At 37.2% G+C, this 26,542-nt stretch overlaps 1 protein-coding gene and 1 pseudogene across 9 annotated transcripts in view; one reads left to right on the top strand and one right to left on the bottom strand.

Moving 5' to 3' along the window:
- FRMD5 (FERM domain containing 5) overlaps nucleotides 1-26,542 on the top strand; it is a 331,122-nt gene that overhangs the window by 86,059 nt on the left and 218,521 nt on the right. The gene's annotated exons all lie outside the window — the stretch shown is intronic.
- On the bottom strand, nucleotides 23,754-26,072 carry LOC306653685 (arrestin domain-containing protein 3-like; annotated as a pseudogene). The gene is made up of 2 exons: nucleotides 26,058-26,072; nucleotides 23,754-25,903 (listed from the first exon to the last, which is right to left on the bottom strand). The product of its transcript is annotated as an arrestin domain-containing protein 3-like (transcript).

The following is a 26,542-nucleotide window of genomic DNA, read 5'->3' as shown; positions in this document are numbered from 1 at the left end:
AACAAACCCAACTTGTTGTGAACGTGGTGCATGTAGTAGGAGGGAGCAGTGAGTGTCTGGAGCCGCATCTGACAAGCCTTCCTAGAGAGAAGACCAGGAATCAAGGGTTATAAAGATTACAATGAGTGAACCAAGTGAAGGACTGTGGTAGGAGACACTCCAGAGGGAGCAGCAGGAGCACAGGTGGGAAGCAAAGAAGAGTGCAGAATGTGCCAGCAAATGCAAGTAGGTCTCTGTTCCTGCAGGCAGGGCGAGTCTTGGAGGGGAGTGGAGACCAGGGTGGCAGGGGCCAGACCTTAGAGATCATTTTAGCCCTTTAGGAGTTTGGGCTCCATCCTCAAAAAGAAAATGATGTTTTAGTTCCTCTTTCTATACATCAATAATTTAGTTTGTTAGAAAATATTAATTATTGAGTGTTAGACATATTTTTAAACATTTTACATGTATTAACACTTTTCTATCTTCATTTTACTATGAGGAAACAAAGCTGAAAGAGGTCAAAGATACATCTAGAAGATGAACCAGTATTTCTGTGTAAACAGCCCTGCTTCTGAGTCACCACTGGTACACAGGGCACCTCTTAGTGCGAAGGAAAAGGAGAAATGGGGGGAAGGTATGGAAGGTGAAGAGTTGGTCACAAAACTTCTCAAAAGTGAAAACCAGCTCTGTATGTGGGCTAAAAACTATTGAATTGTGCATTTTGAGGGATACAATTTCTAGTTGTGTGAGTTGGACTTCTATGAAGCCATCAATTTTTTTAAAATCAATAATGGTAGGAGTCTATAATGAAATATATAAAATTTTTATAGATGCAACTCAGATAAATAGAATAAGTCTCTGACTTACAGTCTGAAAACAAAGCCCTTCTACTAACACTCATTGATGGATTGTTAGCAAATGGGCTCCTAATAGATTTCTCTGAAATTTGAGGGCTTCAAGTACAGGTTATGAGGCATATGTGTAAATTAGGTCGTGACCCTCTACTTGGTCATCTGTAGAAATTCAAAGGATTCTGCTGTGAATGTGTACAAAATAACTTGTTCCACATTGTGACTTGACTTTGTCTTTCCTCCACTGATCTTCCAGTGTATTCTCTGCTTTGCCTTGTCAAGATATCGATTTATATGTTTGCTTTATAATCAAGTGATTAATGCCTTTTAATGTATGCTTGTAAATATTTCTTCTATGCTTCTAGTGATACCTTGAAAAAAATAGGTGGAAAAGTAAACTTTTGTATGAAGTTAGGTTAGTCTTGGTTGAAAAACATTTGTGCAAGTTAATGGTCATTTAACTTTGTTTTTCCATGAAACAGAATGTAACCATAGTTTTAAAAAACATAATAGTAAACTTAATAGAAAGGATTCGTGAGGTAAATGTTTGCCATCCATTTAGTTCTGATGGGCAGTAATAGTAATGCATTTTCTTGTTAAAGCTAATGAATGTAAAAAGTATTTCCATTTTTTTGGAAAGGCTAAATTGAAAACTGCTAGAGTTAAAAGCGAGATAGTTAGGAAAGAATGACAGCCAACAAATAAAGAGTATTTAATTCTAAATCTTTAAATCTTTGACTCAGTAATAACAACAAAACATGTTACCAAATCTGCATTTTTTTTTACAGTCATTTAAATCTAACAGTTTCTTAAGACTAGCAGGTTTGTGTCTGAGAAATTTTGTGATCTGGGGATGTAGCTCAGTAATAGAGCTCTTGCTTATTATGCATGAGGCCCTGAATTGAATTCCCAGCACTGCAAAAAAGAAAAGAAAGAAAAAGGAAAAAAAAAAAAAGAGAGAGAGAGAAATTTTGCTTTCTAGACTTTTGGAATAATTTGAAAGATAAGTTCTTCACTACTATGTATGGTACTGATTTGAAGGTTTCATCAGCTTTATTCAAAATAGCCAAAAAGTGAAAATGAACACAAATAACCATCAACTGAGAAATGGGTAAATAGAATGTGGCATGTCTATACAGTGGAATATTATTTGGTAACAAAAAGTAATATAGGTTGCAACATGGATGAGACTACCAAGTTGTACACGGGATTGAACTATTTAATTATGTACTTTAAATGGGTATACTGTATGGCATATGAATCAAACTGTTTGATCTACCTATATCTTCAATTATAGTATTAACTTGAATATTGAAAATTTTGAAAATTCATGTTGGGGAAGGTAAAAAGCCAAAGACCACATTGCACAATATTTATCTAATCAGAGATATTCCATATAACTTCATAATTTGAATAGAAAGGTTTTTTTCCTTGGGAAGATAAAAATCCTCTGTATCTTATGCCATCTTATTGATACAAATTCCTGTTTTTCCCTTTCTGGAGAAACTCTGGATCCCAGCAGAGCTCATTCTACACTGACCTGACAAGGTCTTGGAGTCCAGCACTGTGCCAGCTGATGAGTCAGGTGGATGCCCATGCTGGCTATGTTCCCAAGGCTGTTCTTGCATAGGGTGAATGGTGTGTAGACAGTGCATCCAGTGTATCAGGCACAGAGAGGTTTTTCTTCCTGAATGATCAGTGTGTCCTCTTCTCTTAGCTGTATCTCTGTACAACAGGAGGAAAATTCCCTAACCATGACTGCTGGTATTCCTTTCTTCCCTTCTCCTGGTACCCCAGGTTATTGGTGTAGACAAGGCATTTGTTTCACAGTTGTCATCTCCTTTTATCTGAACCCCTTCTTCATTCCTTTTAGGTTTCCAAACCTCAGAGCAGAAAGTTGTGCCTGAGTTTTTCTGATTTGTTTACTCTTTTGGGCACACAGTGGACAGTTGGGCATACAGCCCGTTGCCTAAGTGATACCCAAGGGAGTCAGCGAGACATAAGTGCAACTCTGACTGTCCCTTTGATCAATAGGATTTGTGGATTAGGAAATCTTTTGAACTCTTATATAGCATCAAGGAGTTTTCTTGGGAGCTCCTGAAAAGACGCCTATCTATACACAAATAAGCAAGTACTACATTTAATTATAAGTTAGGCCAATATCTTTCATTTTTTTTCTGTCAAAGAATAGTCTGTTTATGAAATCTTCATTTTCTTACCCTGATTTCTCCATGGCCCTTTTAATTCCTTTCCATTTTATTTCCGTGTTTACCAGACCTATCTGCCAGAAATATATTCTTAACGATTGGGGACCTTCTTCATGCTAAAATTCACGTTCTTCTTGACTTCCTGTGATAATGCTCCTGACTACTCCTTCCTTCTCAGAACTTTCTCTTCATTTGATTCAAACTCAACTGATGTTTTTTGGATTTTACCTTATTTTCTCACACTTCAGCACGCAGGCTGACTTCTCACCTTTCAGCTGATCCAACTTTGTTTCTTGTGATGAACTGCATATTCTTCTCTTCCTCTGATTGGGGTATTCTTTCAAGGCTCTACATGCCAGTGCATGACCCACTGCATCTTGCTTGTATATAGGCCTTGTGGTCCAGGAATATGTTGTGTCAAGAGGTCAAAAGTACCTGCCAAGAATGGATAATGTGCCAGGTGGACCAGGCCTGCCATTGAATGTGCTATGGCCATCTCCAGAAAAATCAATTACAAAGACTGCAGTAAGTCAATAGTGCAAAGATTTTTAGTCCTGCAGTTCCTTAAACCAGTTTCCAGACTTTAGAGGGTACTAAGAGTAATGATTTGAAGTAGATGCCTGGAATCCCTCCAAATCTGTGATCTAGACTATTTTGAAGTAGCACCCAGGATTTGCATTTTTAAAAAGCCTCCAAATGTTTCTGATGCAGTTGATTCAGGCATAATTCTTGGAGGAAACACTGCTGTAACCACCTTTCCTTTAGTTATAGACTATATCCCTAAAGAATAAGGAGGCACTAATAGTAATTTACAAAAAATACAGTATAAACTGTCCACGACCTGGAATATATCTAGTTCTAAAATAACAACAGTACTCATTACCTGATGTTTGCTCATCCACACCCTGGGAATAAATACATTTATTTCCATTCTTCATAGTGACAACCTAAAAAGAAGCAGGTACGCCATTTCTCACTATCAGTCTGCTTCCACCTTGGCAAGAGTTTCAAATCATCCATAAGAGGCCTAGAATCTAGAGGCACCCAAGAGAATGAGCAACAAGAAATACATAGTAAGTAGGTTAGTTAATGAGGTTATGGTATTAGTGTTGTTTTACATTGTTTAAGATACTCCATTATCCCTACATTTGAGGGGAAGCATGTGTCCTCTAACACTTTTATTTAATTTGGTTTGATTTCATACACTGCATTCTCTCCACAAGCTTTCTTTGTGTTCCCCTCTCTGGGGAAAGTCCCTCAGGATCCTGTGACCCACTGCAGGGCCACAAAGCTGACTTCTACAGCTTGTCATCACAAGGTGGAAGAGCTATTTTATTTCTAGCTGCAGGAGTCAGTTTTGTTGTCTAGGCCCTTTAGTCTAATGAGTAAAAACAGCAACTTCTTTGGGAGGTGGAAAAAAAGTCTTAATGCACAGAGGTCAAACTATCAGTGGTTGCCATTTGCCTAGGGAGACACCAGCTCCTCTAATTGTGTCTCACTGTTGGTTGCTGTTTTCTGGTGTTCCAAGAGAGCTGGGGACTGGATTGTAGCTCAGTGGTAGAATGCATTAGGCTTTGAGTTTATCCCCAGTACAGAAAGAGAGAGAGAGAGAGAGAGAGAGAGAGAGAGAGAGAGAGAGAGAGAGAGAGAGAGAGAGAGAGAGAAACAGACAGAGACAGACACAGGCACAGATTGAAAGAGTGAGAGAGTGAGCTTGGGTCCAATGTGAGATCACTAAGATAAATAATGTAAAAGTGGTTTTTAGTTCAGCAGACCCACTTGTCAACAACTTGTATTTTTAAATGTTGCACAAGGAGGAAGTATATTGTATTCATAAACTGTGTGCTTCTTTGTAGGGGATCTTAATTCATCTGAATGATTTGATGTACCCTAATGATTTCTAGTAATATAGATTCCATTTGCTGCTCAGTGACAAGGCAGGTGATTGGGGTTTAAAATCGTGATTGAGGAGCTGTCAGATACAGTCAAGATGACTAGATTTCAGCTCTAGTAAATACAATTTAACCATTTTCCTTCTGTGCTCTATCTTTTAAAATGAAAGACTTTGGGACTGGGGGTTTAGCTCAGCGGTAAAGCTCTTGCCTAACATACAAGGTTGTGGGTAAAATTGCTTAACCAGAATAGTTTGGTTAAACTCAGATAAGATTATCATTTTAATGTGAAACTCTTTTGAATTCAGTGTTATTTTGGTATATTTCTAATTCTAGAGATAGTCTAATGGCCACTTCCATAGCAAACCTGAAACCATCCCAGGGCTGGCCTTTGGTCATTGCCAGTAGATGATTAAAGATAATGCTTTTGTATCTTGGATACTGGTGAATCTAGGCAACAAACAATCTCCATCTCTCTTGAGGGAGTCAGGATGCCATGCCAATTTTGAGGAAAGGAGAATAGAATGATGGTGTGAGTCAAAATAGGGACAAAGAATCCCATATTTGCTTTTCCCTCCCATTCTCCAGAAGTGAGAACTAAACTTTCTCCATATTCTTTGCATATTTAAAAAAAAATTTTTTTTAGTTGTAGATGGACATAATACTCCTATTTTATTTATCTATCTTATGTGGTGCTGAGGATAGAACCCAGTTCCCCACATGTACTAGGCAAGTGCTCTACTACTGAACTACCACCCCAGGCCCTGTATATTTTCTTTTAACAATGTCTCTTACTTCATTATCATGTGATGAGAATTCTTGTGTGTCAAAGAGATTGCTTAGAACTCCCAGGAGGGATCATGCTAGATGACCTTGTTACTGAAAATGGGGTCTATGGAGCAGCAGCAACCGTATCACCTGGGAGCTTGTTAGGTTTCCGTGATCTTATCCCCCACCCAGAAATACTGAATCAGAATCTGTATTTTAATGAAACCCCAAGGTGATTTGTATGTGTGTTAAATTTTGAGCATCTCTGACATGGGGAATTGTGGCTATAGGTCATGAGAACACTTGATTTCCCAATCTCTTTTGATTATTAAAATGTGAACTGGCCAGAACCTACTACAACATATGGTGTGAGGGAGATGTTGGTATGTGGGGGTTACTGGTTTCCATGCTGAAACTACATAACACCTAATATAAACAGTTTCTATTGGTGCTCTTAATCTGAAAACTCAAAAGATAATGTTGTTGTTTTTGATATTTGACTTGATAAACATGTCTAGGAGTGGAGTACAGTTCACTGTTTGCCATTTGTAAAACAAGCATCTGTAAGTAGCAAATAGGTGATTTTAGAAACTTGAAAGATAATTTTTAAATTAAGATTTGTTTTGCAAGAATTTTAGTAGCCTTTGGAAAAGGGTGACTTTGTCTAATTATGCCTAATGCTTATATATTTATTCTGACACATGATGTTTAAAGGAATTAAATGATATATTAAAAATGTAGACAGTCTCCTTAAGTCACAGCTGTGACAGGGTCTTTTAGAAGACATCAGAAGTGTCAGATGACTGTGAGGAAATTGTACATATATGATTGGAGTCACATTTGTCCAATTCTGTGAGTGAATGGAGACCAAAGGTTCTGGCAGAAGCTTCCTCCTAATTGCACTTCAGTTTGTGTCTCCTTTCTTGTATGGAGTATGCTTTTTGAGTGAGGAGTTGAGTGACCAGAGTCTCATAGGCATTGAAACTTGGGTATTTTATTTGTTTGTTTGTTTTTGTCACCATGAACTTTTAGGAGTGTGGCATTTATTTTCTGACTGCTTTAGGCATCTGGCTCCCTGCTGATGCACATACCATGGGGTCAGACCAGGTCCCTACTGCTGCAGGTCCTTTCCCTTGTACTTTAAAAAGATGACATTTTACATCAGGATGCTGTACACGTATCATTCAAAGGCCTTTCTGCAGCTTCTGGGGCATAGGGACTTGGAGAATTTGCCATGATTGCATACATATTTTTGAAAAGTCAAATGCATGTATAAAACAGTTTGTCAGGCTGGTGTTGGAGGAAAACAAGAAGTGAAATCATTTGTTTGGGAGGAATATTTTGGCATGGTTTCTCTGAAGTTGGATAAACAAAATTTGTCCATGTACCCATCTGGGCACACTGTAGCAGTCCTTCTGCCCACAGAAGGAGTTTGCACACATTTGACAAGTTACTTTTCTGAATCTCTAGGACATATACGGTGTGTGGTCTGAATCTCTAGGACATAGATGGTGTGTGGTCTGAATCTCTAGGACATAGATGGTGTGGTGTGTGTGTGTGTTTGTGTGTGGTGTATTTGTGGGTATATGTGATTACGTATTATCTCTTTACATAGCATTGAAGGCAGAGCCTCCCTGTATTCTGTTTTGGTAGCACCTACTTCTCTGAAGGATGGTTCAGGTGTCAGGTTGATGGGTATTCCCCTTCCACCTTGTCTGACCTGAACACTTCTGTACTGTGCCATTCTACAGGGGTTCCCACCCAGTCAGTCTTGTGGCCCAGACTGCTTGCCCACTGTCTCCCAACAGCACCACTGTAGAGAGAAAGGGAGGCCTTGCTAAAGGCATTTCAGATTTTTTTTTCTAATAATATGATTGTATTTCCTTCCAGATGAGGGCAACTATTCTTTTCTCCTCCTAGGTTTGCTTTATTCTCACTCATCAACCCTGGTAATGGGTTTAACCATTAGAAGTATCAGTTTGTTTATTTCAGAGATCAAAGTGGTTTTGTTGGACTTGTTTTTCAGGTTTTGTGGAAACCTAAATTAAATGATAAACTAAAATGATTAAAATTTTACATCATTATATGATTTGATTAACTATTATCAGTAAATCTATGAATAAATTCTTCCTGACATCCATTCTCTCCTTTTGCCTATTGATTTACTGTCATGCATTTTCATTTTCCAAAGCAGACCCCACACTTTGTTGCTTCAAGCATCATCAGCATGAGATGCAGCAAAGGTCGCTTATCATCATCCCTCTTCATGCCTCTTCACTTACTTTGGCGTTTCCCAGGGAGTAGTGCACCTGTGTGTCAGCTGGAATACACAGTGAGGCCTCTCTGCACATGGACATTTGTGGTTTATGAAATGCTCTGGCCAAGGACTGTCCTTTTGTAAATTCCTTCCTACAAAATAATTTCAGAAATACATACTACTAGGCCTATCCTTTAGTAATACTCCAGGGAATTTTCTTCAGATTATCCATTGGATGAGTTATAGCACCTCAATTGTTTCAAAGTGTTTACATAGCAAAAGTGCTGCATTTTGGGCTGGAGTTTTGGCTCAGTGGTAGAGTGTTTGCCTGGCCTGTATGAGGCCCTGGGCTCGATACTCAGCACCACATATAAATAAATAAAAGATCCATTGACAACTAAAAAAAAAAAAAAAAAAAAAAGTGCTGCATTTGTGATCAAATTGGTCACCCTGAGTTGGAATGATGGAGGTGATACTCATACATCCGGATGACAAGTAGGTCTGCTTTCCTGGAGTCTGTTTTGGGTTGAGGCAGACTGTCAAGGCCAGATAATATCCAGTCAGGGATGCCTTAGAGTGCAGTATGCAGTTGGAAGGGCCAAGGCAAAAATGGGGAGAAGATATAGGAGCAATTCCTTTATTACTGGGTTTTCACTTGACCACTCCAGGAAGGAATAAGGCAGCTAAACTCTGGAAAAGCTGCCAAACCTTGCTACTGGGGGTACATTTTAAAGGGAGCCAGAAAACATATGCCTCCTTCAGCAATATCTGACAGGAACTCCCTCTGGGGTGCAGAACTCAGGGGTCATTGTTAAAGTCATGCTAAAGAGAAACTGTGAAATTCTTAGGGATGCTTATTACACATAGAGTACTAGTCCTGTTGTTTAGAGATTCTGATTCACATAGGTCTGAGATGGGCTTCTGGCATGTTTACAAGTGCTCCAGGCAGGTCTTATGATTGGGTACTTTGGGGAAACACTGTGTTACTAGACTACATTTATTTTGCTGGGTGGGACTCTTTTGGCTGGCTCTCCAGGGGTCTAGTGAGTAATGCACAGTGAATCACTGGATCATGGTAATATATCTGTGGATATAATAATTCCACTGATGTTTCCTAAACAGGTCATTTCAATGTGTCCCTCGATGAATTTTCCTAGGACTATTATTTATCAGCCCAACTGAAATTTTTTGGATGAAATTGATCTGATTAACGAGATGAATAAATTCTCTGAACTCATTGCCCCCTTATCTTCTAAAGTGTCTTTTAGAATATTGATGTGCACATATGAGCAATTCAGAGTAAATATTACCAACCAAATGAAACAGGAAACATAGACTTTGAATATATGTTGTAGACATAAACCATTTAAATATGCGTGACCTGAAATAATTTGTTCTATCATTAAAAGATATTAAATAAAATGGAAAACAAAACTTGTAGATTCTTTACACTGATGGTCAATAATTTGTGCATAGTAGGAGCTTGATAAGCATGAGAGGAATTCCAACACACTGGCAGGTGGGAATTTTGTGGCTCAGTAAAACATTTTTGTCTTAATTAGGACTAGCTGGTTATGGGTGTCTGAAAGGAATCTGAGCTAGCCTTAGCAGAAAGAAGGTTTATTATAAGGTTACTAGACCCAGGAACAAGAGCAGCTGGGTCTCAGAGACTGGAACCAGGGAACAAATGGAAGGCCAGCATAGACCAAGGGATGTTCATACTTCCCCTCAACCCTTGCTTTTGTTTTCAATCTGCTTCATGAAATCATAAGGCTGCCAGAGTTCACGTGTATCTAGAGTGATGAGATGGAATACAGATGTAGTTGCTGAGAAAGAAGGATCCTGGGAAGCTGGTCTGCTTCCCCCAAAATGCAACTACGATGATATATGTTGTTGAAGGTTTTTGTGATATTGCTCCATTAAGATACTAATATGGTTACCATATTTTATTTACAAACTATTGCCACTCTTCTGTATAAATGGATAGATTTAGTTCTATCCTCTGGCATCTGATTAAACCCTGTTCATGTTTGAGTTTAAGTGACTTTTCAGAGGAAGAACTCATCAGTTTGTTTTCCTTATTTCTATGTATCCTTCCCTTCTATCTCTGATGAGATCAAGGATATTTTTGGTCTGGGAGGGAAAGAAAGAGATTTAGAAAGTGTGTGTGTACCCGAAAATGAGTCCTCAGTCATGTTCTCTCTACCTAATTTATAAGAGTTTCTGTGTTAATTACTCTCAATAAAAAGGGAACAAAACTGGAATAGAACAAATACACAATTACTATAATGCAAAGTAAGGTGAAAGTTCCAGAACATCAGTATAGGGAGATGTTGCATTAGGATTACGGGGTCAGCTAAAGACTTCACCACTATTTCACTTGACTTAGGCCTTAAGATATAAATTGAATTAGTGGAGGTTGAGGTAGGGGGAGAGAGGATTCTAGGTATTAAAGTCAGAATAAATAGGAACTGGAAGTAGCACAATTCAAGGTGTGTAAAACCTGTTTCACTAGAACAGAAGGCAAAGACACAGATTATTAATCTAGGCAGGGTCACTTAGCTCATATCCTCTGATAGGCAGAGTGAGGAAATTACACTTAACTGTTGGCCATTGATGAATTTTGGAAAGAGTTATCACACCATTACAGTGTGAGCTCCAAGAGATTAAAAAAAAAAAAAAACCTGCTTGTCTTTTTTTTTTTTTTTTAATCTTTAGAGTCTAGCACAGTGTCTAGCATAGACAGTGTTGTGCTTAACAAATACTTGTGACTGAATGATCAGCATTATATCTTAAGGGCTGGAGTTGTAGCTCATTGATAGAGCTCTTACCTAGCATATGCAAGGCACTGTTCCATCACTACAAACAAATAGAAAACTATATCTTAGCATTTTTATTTTACATTTTTTTAGTTGTAGATGAACATAATACCTTTGTTTTATTTATTTTTATGTGGTGCTGAGGATTGAACCCACTGCCTCACGTGTGCTAGGCGAGTGCTCTACCACTGAGCCACAAACCCCAGCCCCTGTTTTAGCATTGTTATTCTAGCATCTATATATATAGATGCTAGAATATATATGTTATATATATATTCTAGGATCATATAGAGTGAGCTGTAGGAGATAGCTAGGAGGTATAAGACCAATTTAGAGGTGAATACAATAGCTTGGGTGAGAATTAATGAAGAACTATGAGCTATAATAGAAAGAATGAATGCTTTTAAGACATTGGAAGTGGAATCTGAGGGCCAAACACATGGGAGGGAAGAGACTATTTCAGTCAAGGGACTAGGTTCCTAAAAGAGATTGAGGACCAAATGAAATCTATGAGTACTGTTTTATGAAAGAAAACTATGAAATAGTTTGTTCCCCTTGCTTCTACTTTTTTTTTTTTTTTTTTTGGTACCAAGATTGAACTCAAGGACAGTTAACCACTGAGTCACATCCCTTTCCCTTTTTTTGTATTTTATTTAGAGACAGGTCCTTGCTAAGTTGCTTAGGCTGGCTTTGAACTCACGATCTTCCTGTCTCAGCCTCCTGAGTCACTAGGATTATAGGCGTGCACCACTGTGCCCTGCTCCCCTTGCTTTTTAAATTAAAAGTTGGTAATGTTAAACCTAAATTCCACTCAGCTACATTCCCAACCCTTCTTGGTTTTCTGTTTTGAGACAGGGTCTTGCTGAGTTACTGAGGGTCTCACCAAGTTGGGAGGCTGGCCTCAAATTTGCACCTCCTGCCTCATTCTCCTGGGTTGCAGAGATTACAGGTATGTACCACCACACCTTGCCAGAAGTGATATTTAAAAATATATACTTAAAAATAAATATATATATACTTCAAAGTCTGCTTCTGTTTCATCTTGATGTCATATGATAAGGCTCTCTGTGTTCCAGGTAGAATGTCAGGTCTCAGCTTTATCCTATAATTCATACGTGGGCCCTCTTTGTTTTTTCCCCTTCTTCTCTTGACTCAGTAGAAGCAGGCAAAAAGGAGGTACATACTGTAGCTTAGGCAGCACACAGCTCTAAAGAAAAACAAAACAAAAACCACCAGTTAAAAAAAAACAACAACAGGGGCTGGGGTTGTGGCTCAGTGGTGGAGCACTTACATAGCATGTGTGAGGCACTGGGTTCAATTCTTAGCGCCACATATAAATAAAGGAATAAAATAAAGGTCTATCAACATCTAAAAATTATTTAAAAAAAAAACTTACTGTGGAAAGAAGAAAATTAAGAGCACTAGTCTAGAGTTTCCTTTCTCAGGAAAAAAAAGTTTGTGAAAAAAATGAATATTTAATGAAATGACCACTGTGTTCTAAAGGTCTGGTTGTACACCTCCTTCAGGAACCTAGCACTGTAAGACTCTTTCAGTCACTGATTCCCATTTTTCCTCGTCACAAAATCTTGTTCACACTAATGTGCTGAGATTTATCTTCTTAAGTTTCTTGTGCTTAGAAAATAAAAACTAAATTAGGAAAGATTTCATTAAGGACTATATCATGGGCACTCTGTTAGGCACTAGGGATTATGAGACCTATGAGTTATTTATATGTTCTGCTCTGGAGAAACTTATAATCCTGGTTGAAGAAATAGGCCATATGTGAACACACACATGTATCTGCATATGGATATATGGTATGAACATATGCCAAGTGTGCCAGATTAGCCTGATTTCATAGTGTTTATTTCATTAATAGATTAAGGACCATCAGTCAGGTATACCATACCATTTAAGTAATTTAATTTATCATTTTCTTCTCCTGAAGAAAAACACTTAAGGAGTTCCTAAAGATCTCATTGAGAAAGAGAATCATGCTTGACAAATTAAATAAAATATAGTTATTAATAGCTTACGGTTGCTATAAATTGATCCCGAATGCCTGCTACTTGAATAATGGAACAGGTTCTTTGATTTACGTTGTAACTCCATTGCCAAGTGTTTCCATAGTTACAGTGCTCTTTGTGCAAGGTCCCCAAGCTGGTTGTGTTAGGAAGTCTCAAGTTGCCTATTTTCTCAGATTGCATATTTGCAGTCTTTAGCAATGGAGAAAATTTAGTCATGATAAAGATTTGCAGTGATCTTTTAAAAATTCAAAACTGAAGGTAGAGTGATTACAATATAGCACTTTCTTTGGAAGTGAATACAATAAAGTTTAATTTAAACATGTGCATCTTTAGAAGAAAATTGAAGTTATTCATCTCTTTGGTAGTTCAGGGAAGGCATCCACAACATTAATCTTTGATTTTAAAAAACATGCTATTTAAAAAATACAAAATCTGGCTAATTAGGTCTGGAGACCCAGAGACACCATCTTTTTGTCCTTTCCTGTGCTGACAAAGTTTTTCTATTTTATCAGGTAGCCAACTTTCATTTTATATTGAAGCCTTTTTAATATAAACCTATGAAATATGAGACCAATATGGAAGTTTATTACCCAGTATCAAGGATGCAACAATCAGAAATATCAGGGATTTGTTTTATGTGGTAAGAAGCCATTTTTGACCGGTCCTGGGACCACTACTGGGTGGCAGACCTTAAAAATTAAGGGCCTAGGGCTTAGACTGAATAGAGATGAAATCCCCCCTCTGACATTACTGGCTGTTTGACTTCAGGCAAGCTAGTTAATCTTTCCAAACCTTAGTTTCCTCCTTGGTAATTGAAGATAATAGTAGTGCCTATCTCTCAGAATTATGACAATTAAAGGAGATCATACATGTAAAGTATGTATCATAGTGCCTGGCATGTGGGATGGAGTGAATCACTGATAGTCGCGGTAGTGTTTCCGTTCCTCTTAACTCCAGTCCTGAGTATCTCTCTGGACACGTAAGGTTTTTGGAGAAGAAAGAGGAGTGAGGAGGAAACACTAGGTTTTTATTCAGAAGTATATGCTTGGAAGCAAAACTTACAGAGGAAGAAGCTAGGTGTGGTGGCCCATGCCTGTGATCCCAGTGGCTTGGGAGACTGAGGCAGGAGGATCGCAAATTCAAGGCCAGCCTCAGAAACTTAATAAGGTCCTAAGCAACTTAGTGAGACTCTGTCTCAAAGTAAAAAACAAAAAAACTGAGAATGTGGTTAAACACCCCTGGGTTCAATCCCTGGTACTAAAACAAACTTATGAAGGAAGAATCAGGGCTTCATTTTTCTCTTTCAAATCTTGATATTGAGCAAAAAACATGGAAATGACGGAATATTATAAATATCCTGAAATGGTCTTAAAATTGTTGAGTTCTTACTACACATTTATGACTTCATTTATATGAAATGTCCAGAATAGGTAAAACTATAGGGACACAAATTTGAATAGGGCTGGCTGGTGCAGGGCTGTTGGAATGAAGGTTAAAGGGAAGTGGGAGTGACTTCTAATGGGTAGAGGGTTTCTTTGTAGGGTAATGAAAATGTTCTAAAGTTGATTGTGGTGAGGGTTGCATAACTTTGTGTGTACACTAAAACCCACTGAATTTTACAGGTTGAGCATTCCTCATGTGAAAATCCAAAACCGAAGAGCTCTGAAATAGAAAAATTTTGAGAGCTAACATAATACTCAAACAATTTCAGATCTTAAAGCACTTCAGATTTTCTTACTGGGATGCTCAATTGGTAGTCTGCACATCCAAAGAAGTTTAAAATTTGCTGGTCTGGATCATTAAGTTTTATTCCTAATATAATATACTCTTTCTTCAGTGCCTAGGAGGAAGAGGAGGAGGAGGAGGAGGAGGAGGAGGATATAATATATATTGAGCATGTTCTATGTCCCAGGCACTCTTCTAAGCATTTTAAATACATATTAACTCAATCTTCCTAAGTCTGGGGTGGATTCTATTATTCTCATTTGTCAGATGAGGAAATCGAGTAACTTTTACATGGTCAGGCAAGTAGTAAGTGGTATAGTTGAAGTTCGTGGCCACACAACCCACACTTCTAACTACTATACCCGATTGTCATATAATGCTTTGTTTTATATATTTCAAAGGAGTCTGCCCTGAGTACTTTCCCCTCTTATTCATAGAATACTGTATTATTCTTAAGTTTTTTTTTTTTTTTTTATCATATATGTATTGTTGTCTTTTGGGGCTGTCTACGGATCCTACTTACAACTTGATTTTAAAACTTATAGGGCAGGGACTGACTATCCTTTCCTAGCCCTTGCCCTTATTGGCCTGTGTTACTCATTCTGTTATCAAGATGATGAGTGATTTTTACAGTAAATGGATATTCTTTACATACTATTGCTTTATTAATACAAATGCCCCTTTTTTATGCAGATGTTTTATAAAAGATATAATTTATGCTTTTTAATGGTGGGGTGAGGGACAAGGATGAATATATCAGTCCCACCCTCTAAATATCTCCGTGGAAATGTTCTGTTAAGAGGTCAGTATCCACCTTTTAAAATTCATGGTGAAACACACATAAAATTTACTATTGGAACTATTTTAAGTGGACATTTCAGTGGCAATAAGTACATTCACGGTCTTGTGTAGCCATCAGCACTATCTGGTTCCAGAACATTTTCATCACTTTTAAAGGAGACCCACTAAGCAGTCACTCTTAGTTCTCTCCTGTATGCTGTCCCTAGCAACCACTAATTTGCCTCTGTCTGTGGATTTGCCTATTTTGAACATTTCATATAAGTGGAATCATATGATATGTGACTTTGGAAGTTTAGCATCTTTCACTTAGCATAGTGTTTCCAAGGTTCATCCATGTTGTATGCTGTATTAGTACTCTTTTCCTTTTTATAACTGAACAAATTCCATTGTGTGAATATGCTGCATTTTGTTTATTTGTCTATTGATGGGTATTTGGATTGTTTCCACATTTTGGCTATTGTTAATAGAGCTGTTATGAACATTCATGCACAAATATTTGTTTGAACATCTGTTTTTAATTCCTTTGAGTATATATATATATACTCAAAGGAATATATATATATATATATATATTTTGAGTATATATATATATATATACACTCAAAAAGTATACTTTGAGTATATATGATATATAAATAATTTAGAATTAGAATTGTAGTGTCATAGAATTTATATTTAGCTTATTGTGGGCCTCCCAATATTCCTTTTATAGTGTTATCAATACTGTATTACTCCTTGGGCTACAATTAAGCACCGCCTTCTTTTTTTTTTTTTTTTTTTTGATGAATGAATACAGCAATAAATGTTATGTCCAAGGGCAGATCAAGTTGCCCTCACTGCATTTTATTTTTTTAATTTGTTCTAATTAGTTATACATGACAGTGGAATGCATTTTGACATGTCATACATAAATGGAGTTTAACTTCTTGTTTGTCTGGTTGCACATGATGGAGAATTACACAGGTTATGTAATCATATATGCACATAGGGTAATAATGTCCGATTCATTCTACTATCACTCCTACCTCCAGACCCCGTCTCCTTTCACTCCCCTTTGTCTAGTCCAAAATACTTCTATTCTCCCCTCGCCACCACTTATTGTGAATTAGCATCTGCCTCTTAGAGAAAACATTCAGCTCTTGGTTCTTTGAGATTGGCTTATTTTGCTTAGCATAATATTCTCCAGTTCCATCCACTTATTGGCAAATGCCATAATTTCATTTTTCTTTAAGACTGAGTAATATTCCATTGAAACACCTTCATTAGTCCAAGCTAATTGATTGGCAGGCCCTCTCAGTTCTGCCTTCCAAGTATCTCCTGAATATGATACCTCTTTTCACCTTCCATGTAAACCATTAGATTCTTAATATATCTTATTTAACCAGTTGCTAAAAGTTTTGAGACAGGGTCTTGCTAAATTGGCTGTACTGACCCCAAACTTTCTAGCCTCCTGTCTCAGCCTCCCAAGTCACTAGGATTACAGGTATATGCCACTGTACCTAGCTATTGTTAACTGTTTTTAAGTATCTTCTAACCTCTGTTCCTCAGGTTTGATTAACACAAATCCATTAGCCAAACTACTGCCAGAATTTTTCTAAGATGCAAATTTGATCATGTTGCTTCCCTATTTTATTTCCTGCTGTTATGATGCTTATAGGACAAAGACCAAACTCCGTGGCTGGATTAGAGACCCATTTCTTTGGTTTCTCCTGTCCTGTGTGGCTCCTTATCAAAAGTCAGTGTCTGTACCCCCACCAACCATGGGGTTGCCCTACTTTGAGGACACTTGCCTAATCTTCATTTTTTACTTAATTTTTCTACTTTGGCTTCGGAGTAGTTCCCATGTTAAACTCTTAGCTATGTGTTCAAAAGGATGTTTGCTCTATTTTATTCCGAGTTTTTTGAGTTCTGTTGAGGGAGGTGTTTTAGGCTATCTGGTCCACCCTCCTACCAGAAATAAAGTGTTAAAAAGTATTTCTTATCTTATTTCCCTATTGTTTCTTGTCTTATCTTGTCATTTACCTTTGCCTCTCATACCAGACTCCCTTCAGGTAGAACTGAACTAAATTCATCTTTTTATTTCTAGGTTCTGGAACATAGTGGTTTATATATCTGTTATGTCTTTAAATCACAATATTTACTTAGAATACTTGTTCACCTTTTAAAATTCACAGCAAATTATTTGCTGCTATTGTTAAATAAAAATCTATATAAATGCCAATTGCTGAGTGAAGTTGTTGCATATGGGAACATTTCCTGATGGCCATATTAGATTTCCCTTTGTGGTCAGATCATAAGCGTCTTCATATCCTGGTCCCTGGATGTGGTTTACATGTGCTGCTTCCTCAAATTATGGATCATAGCCATAATATTTTATCAGAATTATAAATATGTTTCTCCAAGAGAATGAAGGATGGCCTAAGTTTTACAACTTAGGGAAGTATTCTTAAAGTTATTATCAATATTTCATGAGAGACATAACAATTAAGATGCCTTACTTTTCCATAGTTGTTTTTAGAAACAAATTTGAGGTGTAATATTTGCCATACAGTTTACCCACTTAAAGTGTACAATTCAGGGGGGGAAAAGGCTAAAGGAATAATCAGCCCTGAGAAGTGAGAAGATGTATGGAAATGTGATAGCTTCCTCCAGTGTTAGAAGATCTGTCCTGTGGGTCATGTAGGAAAAGGTCTGAGTCTGTATTGTGTCACCCAGAAGGTAGAATCAAGATGTTACAGCCAGATAGCTGCACATCAGCATTTATATCTGAATTCATATCAGAAGAATTTCTGACAGTTGGTGTTACTTGAAAATGAAGTGGGCCGCCTTGGGAATTCATAAAACTCTCCATCAATAGTAGTATCCAAACAGGAACAAGATGACTATTAGTGGGGAATTCTGCACTAGTGATTCAGGCATCTGTGGGTTATATTAGATGATTTCTGAGATCCTTTTCTACCAAGAGAAACAGATTATGTGAAGTCTAGAGGAAACAAAGGTAGAGGAAGTTTGCTACAGCCTGCAAAACAGCGGGTATGTTTATGTAAGGTGGGTGTACTGTCATTTTCTTGAAATTTGGTGGTCAGATCATAAAATTTTAGAGCAGTGAAGAACCTCATTGATCACGTCTTGTATTATGTGGATGGGGACATTCAGATACAGTTATTTGTATTGCCAAAGATCAAAAAGTTAGAATAGAATTAGGACTAGAATCTGTAATGGTTTAAGACAAAGGAGTTATTCATTTTAACACTAAAGAGAAAATAAAAACAATTTAATGAAAGTAATGATGGACCCAAGGCTAGGTTATACCTAGATCCTTAGTGCATTTTTAATGAGAACTAGGTATAGGTCGGTGTAGAAAGGCCCAGGATGCCTTTCGAACCTTTTGAGGACAAGATCAAAAGCGTGAATGACAAGCTTTACCACAAAACTTACCCTGGTGCCACTGTCAGAGAGAAGATACTGAACTGAATGAACCATTGACTTGATGGATTTTTAAACTATGTTCCATGTCTGTTTTTTTCTCTTTGTCATTGCTTTTGAATGTTCTATTATTTTTGTAGTTTGAGCCCACCGATTTTGTTTCATTTTAGGTCTACCTTTATCTCAGTGTCTTGAATGTTTACCACAAACAACAAATGCATTAAATGGCAAAGCATTCAAAACTTCTAACATCAAAACTATAAAAACAATAAAACATTCTACAATGGAATAATAGCAGGGGGAAAAGGGATGTTTGGCTTAGCTAAAGCTTGACTAGGAGCACACCAGCTAGTTAGAGACCTGAACTGTACAACTGAAATAGTCAGGTTGGATATAATGTGGGTAGATAGCAATTCTGTCCTCCAAACTTAAGCACATAGGATTAGAATATCACAATGACTGGTAACCATGTGAGATTGGCATGAGGAAATAAAATCTATTCTTAATCATTGTTTTGATTTTTGTAGTGCTGGGGATTGATCCCGGAACTTCGTTATTCTAGGTGAGTGCTCTACCACTGAGCTATAGCCCTAGCCCTGGTTTTGAATATTTTAATAGGAGCTAATGAAATAGATTTGTTTAAAATGGATGCATTTTTCTATAATGGGAACATCTGGATTTGTCTCTGTTCTCTGTGAGATTGCATGTCTTAGTCTTTCCCAGAGCATCTTGAAGAGAGTAGGATATTTTGCATATTTCTAGTTTTGTTTTTACTGTTTTGTGATCCTATGAAATATCCAGTGATACTTATATGTGTCCACTGAGGCCCAAAGGTAAAAAGAAGAGCTTTTTATTCTGTCATCTAAAGCATATAATCAGAAAGTGTTAGCAAAACCTGTTATGAATTATGAGCACTTTCAGTGAGTCATTTACAGAGTATATTCAGTCACCAAATCCTGTGAAATTCAGTTTCATAATTGCATCACACTCCTTTGGTACCATTGTTGGAGTCAGAATTCACTTGGGAAAACACTAACTTAATTGCCAAACTTTATCTCTCCTTCCTTCAGTACACCTGCAAAGTGCTTATCATAGTGGGAATTATGCTTGTTCCAAGGAGAAGCTATCCTTGTGAATTAGCCAATTAGCCAGTGTTCCATATCTTATCTTTCATTCCCAAGCCTATGAATTTTTTCCTCTTAGTACCGACACTTATTTGTGAGCTTGCAAATTGAAATGTATGTATTCCTTTGCTTGACATCTCATCACTGCATAATATGACCTTCAGCTATGCTTTTGGGAAGTGATTATATATGTCTGAGTTAAAAAAAAATCTCTAGACTATATATATGTGAAGATGGATTTTTAAAAAAAATTTAAAAAAGAAACCTAATCATAGTGTTTCTTGGCATGTGAAACAAGGTTTTCTTCAGAAATAAAAGAACATTGGAATGAGATTTGTACAAAGCAGCACATAATTGCCTGTCAATTATAGACAAAATCACCAGCAGTAAAACACTTTGTCCCTCCAAAGAGGAGGACTAATTGCCACATAGCAAGAATTCTGGCTGACCTACTGTAATTCAGTGTGTAGGTGAGGGTATCTAACCACCAGAGAAGTCACCTGAGAGTACCTTTAAAAGTACATTTGTTTGGTTTTGCTATGTTGCAGTCTTATTTTTGACTAGTGGATAGAGTGTATTTGAAGGAGATTTGCTGTAACCTTGAACCTTACTTTTTCCTTCTGTGTTTTTGATGTGAGCTAGCTGAGGAAGGGAGCCCTTGGTGTGGTTTCTCAGAGTTGACATGAGGAAGAAAAAATCTGTGTGAAACTTTGAACAATCCTTAAGAATGGCCATTTTTGAAAACAGATTGTTATACGGTTCCCAAAGTACCAAGAAAATTAAAGAATTTATGAGCAAACCAAGTTTCAAAATAATTTCAAAGCCTATTGCTATTTCTTGGATCCTGAGAGACCTTTAGGATATTGGTGTTGACATTTTGGGTTCAGTTTCCCTCCTCATTGTCCTCGGAGGCTGTCTATATGTAGCAGATGGACCAGATTGTGGCACAGCTGACCTGTTAATTTTCACCATTTCCATTATTAGAAACTTACATTGGTTGTGTGGCAATTTACATCAGCCACAAAGATGGGAAAAATTAATGGATTTTTAAATTGCTTTATAAGCTATTTATTTATGGCCCCCAAACAGACAAAACATCAGTTCAGAATTTTATTTGTAGGGGATATAAATCAGCTTCAGCAATAATTTTAAAATACGTTAATAATTCTTTTTATTAATCCTCCAAGTTCCTAAGCATAGTGAGAGAATCTCATAGGAACTCAGTAAATGTGAAATATGTTCTAAGTAAAGAAATAGATCCTCGTTTATCTTTGTGTGTGAGAGAGTATAACTAGTCCCTTCTTGGTGTTTATCGTTACTGTTTATTGTTGTTGCTGAATTCCACCTAATAGTCTTTTGGTTTCCTGAAATAGACAATTCCAGATTACTTCAAGAGTCACAGTGTTGACTTGCTTTTTTGTGTGTACTACATTGAACTTTGTGGTGACATGTAGTCTTTCCCGAGTTCATAGTTGAAGATTTTTAAGCAGTCAGTGAAGGCGGAAAATTAAAGGAGAGAAAATCCAGAGCAAGCTGTTCAAAACTAATCAGTAGGAAATTATGTAAACTTAATTAACTAGGGCATCAAGGGAAGGGCTGTGGAGTGTAATGAAATATTTTAGAAATGAGGCAAAGCAGCCAAACTAAAACAGGGTTAGTTGAAGTGTTCCCAGAAGAAAGGGTGGGAGCATCCTCCCTGCACTACTTAACCTTGTGCCTTATTTTTGGCCATGAAACTCTGTGCCAGGATCCTGGGGGCGGGGGGGATGGGGGGCAGGTATATAAGGAAAATCTGGAGCTGAATGAACTAAAAGGAGAGTGGGGAGGAGAGAAAGTTCTGGCTTACACTATTTATTGGATGTTTATATAGTAAAATGGAGACTGAAATATAGGCATTATGGTCCAGTTGCAAACCTCTGACCTTCCATTAGCAATTGAACAAGATGATTAGTTGAGATTTAGAGGAAATGTGTACATTTCAGATCTCTGTTGAACAGATGGAGAAAGACTTGAAGGTCCTCAGATTCAGTTCAATATGAAAAGTATTTACGGAATACCTGTTCTGTTAAAGGTGCTGTGCTAAGCTGGGTGTGATGGTGCACATCTGTCATCCCAGCTACTCGGGAGACTGAGGTAGGAAAATCACTTGAACCCAAGAGATCAAGACCAGCCTGGGCAATGTAGCAAGACCCCTTCTCAAAGAAAAAAAAAAAGAGAGACAGAAAAAAGATGCTGTGCTAATGATGTGTGGAATAAATACTGAGTAAAGCATGCTAATTGCTCTTTAGGAGCTTATAGTCTATTATGGAGAATGAGACAAGTATACAAATGGTACATATACTAGGCCATGGTATAAAATAGTACTGTGTCAGAAGATTTCTTTTCTTTCTTTCTTTCTTTCTTTCTTTTTTTTTTTTTTTACAAAAAAAGAAAAAAAAAAAAAACACTTTTATTTTCCACAAGGAAGAGCAATAGGAAAAATTAAATCATTTCCCACATATTGTTTTCTTAAAACAGAGCCTACAAGGACATATTCAGCACCAAATAAAAAAAGAAAAAAAGAGAATTACACAGAGCCATAGAATATAATCTAAAAAGCAAACATTAAATATTGCACTTTGTTTTGCTAACATTTTGGATTTTACTTTTCCAAATTGAAAAATCAGGAATCTATCTTGAATACTGAAATACAACTGTGAACCTCACATCTTGTGTTAGGAATTGACCAATATTTAGGAAAAAAAAAAAAAAAAAAAAGAATGCCTCTAAATGAGAGTGAAAAAAATCTTAAATGGGAAAAATAAAACTTTATTTGATAAAGCTTTATAAACTTAAAATTTTATCACATTTTGTGATCCCATGCCAATTATCACAATATTGGTCATTCTTGCTTCTTGTGTTGTTTGTGAGTATGTGGTCATAAGTATTCCAATGCTATGCATATCAACAATTGTTCCCTAGTCAGACATAAGAAAAGAAAAGGGATTTTTCTGACAACCCCCTCCCCCCAAACGAAAATAAAACCACCAAATGCCCTTTATGCCAAATATTCCACTAGCTTCTTTTGAGGGGGACACTCACAATTTAACAACAGTAAAAAATATTTCACCCCCATTTCCTTATCATCTAGTATTTGTTTGCTACGGGAGCCCAAACAAACCCTTTTAACTGAATCACTTAAAACGTGATTCATTTTTACACTGGGCTTTTCTTCACCCTGTCAGCATTATTTCAAACATAAATTGTCTTCCATGTTTTCTTAAAGGCCACTTATGGAAAAGCCTATTTGTTTTGTATGAAGCTTTAAGACAGTATTTAACCAAGTACCAAGCCAGAGTTACTATTATTTTCAGTCACTTTATTAACTGTGGGATTAAATGGTGATAGATATACCCATTTCACACGTATGTTGCAACATGAGATGCTGATTTTCATAAAAATATCACAGCTGAATTTCTTCTTAAAAAAATTAAGTACACTAGAACCTCAGTATAGTTTTAAATGTTATCATGAATGCTGGTATATTTTATGATCCAACTGTGAATTACTTAAAAAAGAAAAAACTACAATTTACTGATGGGATTGTTCTTTCATCTCTCTATACTCAGAATGACTTTTTACACTTAGCAAATTGTTCTTTTGATAATGGGGGGGGGGAAAGTCATCCCAACAAACATTCTAGTGTCTTTAATTGTGAAGTTATATACTTTTGGAATAAACTTGGGTTTTTATACTGTGAACTTGACCAGGATAGCAAATGTATAAATTGAGCTCTAGTCATAACCACACACACACACACACACACACACACACACACACACACACACACACACACACATATATATGTATCATGTTTATATATATATATGTATACACACACACACATATATCCTCATTAAAATACTTTGCATCAGCAAAAATGATTTCCAACATATGTATTTTGGAGTAAATAACTCTGTATAAAAATAAATGCACTTTTCCCTCCTTTCCTCAGTGACTGGAAAACTTCCACCAGTTTTAAAATAATAATAAAAATAATAATTTTTAAGAGCAACAGCCCTTAACTCTTTGTTGGTGCCTGCCATACTACCTTTCTATACTCCATTCTTAGCTCTGCTAGTTTCTTCTTGTATGTAATGACTAAAAGGGGATGTGGGTGGGTTATCACTTTTGTGTATGTCCCGTTTCCAAATTTCCCTCTCCAAAAAGCCAACCAAATAAACAACAACAACAAAAAAAACTCAACAGTGCAACAAAACACAAATAGCATTCCAACAGTTTGGCAAGTGATGCGTTCACCTGAGATTAAGTGATTTTAGGCAGTCAGTAACAAAATGCTGCTTTGCTCTTATAGTAGAAAGGCAACAAATTCTCAAAAGAAACCAAGAAGTTATACAATCTTGACAAGGTCTCTTATTAGCTTCCTCCTCTTATCTCCTTTTCCCCGCATATCTGTTGCATATCTACTATAGTAGGCTGCAAAACATACAGCAAAAAGGATTGGCTTGAAGGCATTTGATGTTTGTAAATAAATCCACAATAGGATCCAAGCTGAAGAGGTGATACATGGTCAGCCTAGTAGGACAATTCTGAACATGTGCATATGCAGGTAAAGTCCAGGCAATATTAAATAAAAAAAAGTCAATGCGTTTTTTTCATGTTAAAGTTTTTTCAAAGCTTTCTTTTGTTCCTTGTTGTGCTGAGCACAACAAGTTTTAAAAGAGTATCAAGAGTCTGGCTGAAATGAAAAAAAAAAAAAAAAAAAAACTGTAGTGACATTGAACCGCACAATGTAAGCATTGAGCATGTGCAAATTTTCAAATCAAAAGAAGGAAATCATCCCTCTTATAAGATGGTGTCTTGACACATATGACCATAGGCTAAGAAGACTGCTCTTTATATGTGCCAGTTTTAAAGAAGAAAAGCTTAGATCTTCAAGCATATTGGAGCAGTCTCAGATTGTTGCTGTAGGCTTCTAAAGCATGATCACTTGTTGTTTCAAATATTTGCCATTTTTCTGGGCAAAAGCAATTCCACTTCCTCTGAAAACGTGTCTCCAAGATACTTCTCTGTCCTCAGCCGGAAGAGATACAGTTCGGAACCCACATCAACTTGATTCAACCAAGTATTCCTTCAACGAGAGGGGCAGGATGGTTTATCATCTGAAGATTGATCAGGATTTGGATCAATCTCTGAATAAAGAGGTGGAGGCAAGAACCGAAACTCCTGGATATATGCAAACAGTGGTCCTTGAAGTGCTCTCTCAAAGTCATCACAAGCACTCACCGGTGCAAGATTGTTCTGTCTTTGTTCCTCTGTTACCACTTCTGCATAACTGGGTGGTGCTTTAGGTCTTTCAGGAAGGGATTCCCCACGCAAGTTAGCCACAAGCTGTTTCACTTCCTTCATTTTCCCTTTGGCATAGAAGGCCTGTGTTTGGTAAATGGCTGCCTTTGGCACCACCATTCGGGAAGAGCAGTTCTCAATCTCAGCAAATATCTGAATTGATTCACCTGGGGTATAGCCCTTCCTTTCAATTTTGGCACTTAAGGATATTGGGCCTGAGGTACAGAACCATCAACAGAGAGTCTTTTCTTTTGTGCCTGCTTGGGGTGACAGTAATGAAGGAGTGTTGATATCTATATGCTCAAAGACTGTAAATTCCTTCTTTAATTTTACTGGTGGAAGCCAAGGCCTGTGCAATTCGGCTTTCACCCAATAGCACACACTGCCTTGTCGGCCTTTGAATGAGGTAGCAAGTGGTGTCTGTGGAAGCCTGAAGCTGAATACATATTCATGCTTTCCTGAATGAATAGTATTGAAGCCTTCTTCGGAATTATCATCATCTCTTTCGTGCCCAATTAGGATGTCTTTATGGTTGAAATATTCAACTTCTTCAGTGTAATTCTGTGTATAGGCAGTATTGGAGCTGGCGTTTCTAGATTCAGTCCAGCGTACTTTCACATGTCCTCTTGCATGAATTTTAAGAGATTTTACTGCACAAGGCCCTGGGTTCGATCCCCAGCACTGCAAAAAAAAAAAAAAAAAAAAAAAAAAGAGATTTTACTCTGATTTCTCCAGTAACTTCTAAATTCACCCTTCCTGAGACAGTATCTCTACTAGAATACACAGGGACATTGCTGTCATTAAGACAGTCAAAGCTTATTGTCAAACTCTTCACCTTTCCCAGTACCATGATTATAACATAAAAAATATAATGTAAGACAAAAAAAAGTCAAGATCGTATATGAAATGTGGTCTTCACTTAACACTGATCGATGTCTTTGCCATGCAAAAACCTTGCAGGCAGGATCAGTGATTCTTCACAAATAGTTCATTGAGATTTCTTAAAAAGTCAGGGCAGCAGAGAGGTTGCTGCTCCGTGATCCTGCTCGTCTCAGTAGTCTCCTTACAAAGATCAGAAGATTTCTAAATATCTGTCGCTAGTCCCATCTTTTCTCTTGAACCCCAAATAGTTAAGTCCTTGTTGTACCTTTCCTGTAAACTCTTTATTGGGAGTGCTGAGGATTAAACCGAGGACCTCACACATCCTAGGCAATAGCTCTGTCACTGAGCTATACCCCCAGTTCTCCCATCAACTTTTGAGCAGAGAAAGAAATGTAAACTTTCAGTTTCTGATTCCTTCAAAGATAGAGGTAGAAATTT

This window comes from Sciurus vulgaris, assembly GCF_902686455.1.
Source record: "Sciurus vulgaris genome assembly, chromosome: 2".
Taxonomy (NCBI): Eukaryota; Metazoa; Chordata; class Mammalia; order Rodentia; family Sciuridae; genus Sciurus; species Sciurus vulgaris.
The sequence above is the reverse complement of the archived record's forward strand: the minus strand, read 5'-3'. Positions and strand labels throughout refer to the sequence as shown.